Source organism: Silene latifolia, chromosome 6 (genome assembly GCF_048544455.1).
Source record: "Silene latifolia isolate original U9 population chromosome 6, ASM4854445v1, whole genome shotgun sequence".
Classification (NCBI taxonomy): Eukaryota; Viridiplantae; Streptophyta; class Magnoliopsida; order Caryophyllales; family Caryophyllaceae; genus Silene; species Silene latifolia.
Genome location: NC_133531.1, coordinates 124,823,076 through 124,826,039, shown reverse-complemented (window position 1 = coordinate 124,826,039; position 2,964 = coordinate 124,823,076).

Sequence of the window (2,964 nt, the reverse complement as noted above, 5' to 3'; positions counted from 1 at the left end):
TGTATACGTATTTTGGTCGGATAATAATAGTGACAGTAATAATATAAATTTCCGTCTCATATTTTATATAACGATAATTCGTTAATATCGTCCTTTCACATAATTATTTTAGGTGACTCATATGTGGTTGAAGATGAAGAGTAATTTTGGGTTTTAGAAGCTTTCTCAAGTTTATTGCTTGTCTCCTTGCTAGCTTAAGGTAACTATTTCGAGTTACTCGACGAATTATCGTCACAATCTTTGTTGTTTTTGTATGTTTTGTGATTTTTGTTTGAGTAATAATTTTCACATGATTAAATTTGATGCATGCATGTTTAATCCATGTATTTTTGTTAGTTTACTTAACAAGTTAGTATTGGGAACGATTAATTATGTTTCAGACGGTCTTATAATGAATAAAAATGGAAAAAAAAGAGGAGTAATGGTGGCGGCAGCGGGCCCGGCAGCAGCCCGGCAGGCCCACGGCTGGCCCGGGTCGGCCCGTTGTTTGTTTCGCGGCTTTCCATGCATTGTTCATTTTATTCTCGCCTTCTATTAGTTAGTTCAGTTGATTAAAATATTCCGAGTAGTGTTTAGGGGTTTAACTTTGTTGTATTGGATTATGGTGTTTATCACAAAATGAAGAATGAAACAAAAGTTTAAAATGGTGGAATCTTTTGTAAATGAGAGTGTCAACTAATATATTAAAGGATAATAAGTGGAATATGCATCTAATTTAGCTTTTGTCACAGTGATAAATAATTTTAGGATAGTTTATAAATTGAAATTGTAATTAATAGGCTCAGAATGAATTTTATAGCAATAATTGTAATGATTTGATGATTGTGCCGAAAACTGAGCCTTAATCCCTTTGACTGATTCGATGTCAGTCAATTGAGTGATTGGTCAGCCGCAATTTGACCCGTACCTGTCGCAGGGCTGGGGTTGCGGGTAAAAATTCGGTTGGATGAAATTTTAAATGAATTGGATAATCGGCCTTTTTCTTGTTTTAGGCCATTTATTATATCTTTATTCCACATGTGTAGTTAGTTGAATTTAAGTGGCTTCTTATATTGTAGAAACGGCCCTAGATTCCCTAAAGCCTTTAAAATGGTTAATATTGTTAGAATTGGTAATTAGTATTGAATACTTATTGAGGATACTGTTGGATTATCTGCTGAATAGACATTTATATAGCCTTTCACATGATAGGATGTTAGCATTTAGGTTGGTAAGTTGGACTTTTTGTCCTCTTATGGTTAAGTGGGTGTCTTACTTGACTTGTGTGGTGAGTCTTGTGTGGTGTGGGCTAAAGTATTCAAGCTGGGACTAGCTGGGACTAGGTCCTAGGTGAGTATTTCGGCCTTCATCATAGATAGGTCTTTATAGTCTCTGACGAGTATATGTTCACTGCTTGATAGCCTTTGTGTTCCTGACTAGTGGATTTATATCCAAGTTGGGGCATGACCTCGTTACTTATTTTGTTAGTAAGTGGTCAGCTTAAGTACTAGCCAACCCTTTGGTGGACTCCTTAGGGTACTCACTTTGTTTTAGAAAAATTGTGGGTCTTGGGTGCGGTGGTGTGTATCCGCATGTCTAGGTCTGCGCAGATTTTAGGCTAGGGTTGTGTTGTCTCTTGGCCATGTTTTATTAATATTAACCGCTGAGCCAAGATACCGGTTCGATTACCTTCCCTACCTCGTGGTATAGACTCGAGTTACAAAGTGACTATTGACGGTGCTAAGAACTTATGCCTGTCTTTGATATATTGCCCTTTCTTGTATGGTGATTTTATGAACTCGTAATAGGTGAGATGTAAGCCGATTCTGATTGATAAAGTTTGGATTACTATTTGAATTATATGATTCACATGATAGTTTAGTTTGGTCAGTTTAGGGGTCATAGGTTAGATTACATGATAATTACATTGTTTATCATATTGTTTACATGTTTTACTACATGTTACATTAATTTTGACGTTTCGTGGCTGGGAGAACTCGGAGTTACTCCCCACTGACTGTGGCTTTCGTATTTGTATAAAATGCGAATGACAGGTAGGTGATGCATATATGGGGTACATGGACGAGCTAGCGAGCAAAGTAACCTTGGGACCTAGACTGGTTTTATTTCATTGTGACCCTTAAACCCTTTTTATGTCACATACATTTTAGGGACATATGTCTCCCTTTCTCATATTTGGTTTGTATAACTTTGTTTCGCGACTTTAGCGATGTTTCATTCATGAGATTTATTTTGGACCTTGCATGTTTGACACCTTCCCTTTTGGATATCTTTATAACAGGTTCAGGTTTTAAAAATTACAGGTTTTTACCCATTTGAACCTATTACAAACATATCCTGTCAGTTTTTTCTGTAGAATTACGTGTTTACTTTTCCGCAATAAATGAGGGTGTCACAGTTGGTATCAGAGCTTCATTTTAAAAAGTTTTGGTTATTCATTGTAACACCCGCGAATTTCCCATTTTGACATTTAAAATTTATTAAACTGTTTAACCACTTTATTATATATTTTTGAATTATTCTATTTAATTAATCTTATGTCAAACACGATTTTTATAAACGTATTATATAAAAGCTCGTTTATATAAAAATACGTACGATTTAATTATATCTTTAAGGCATGATTTATATAATAATATATGTATACGTATTTTGGTCGGATAATAATAGTGATAAATAATATAAATTTCCGTCTCATATTTTATATAACGATAATTCGTTAATATCGTCCTTTCACATAATTATTTTAGGTGACTCATATGTGGTTGAAGATGAAGAGTAATTTTGGGTTTTAGAAGCTTTCTCAAGTTTATTGCTTGTCTCCTTGCTAGCTTAAGGTAACTATTTCGAGTTACTCGACGAATTATCGTCACAATCTTTGTTGTTTTTGTATGTTTTGTGATTTTTGTTTGAGTAATAATTTTCACATGATTAAATTTGATGCATGCATGTTTAATCCATGTA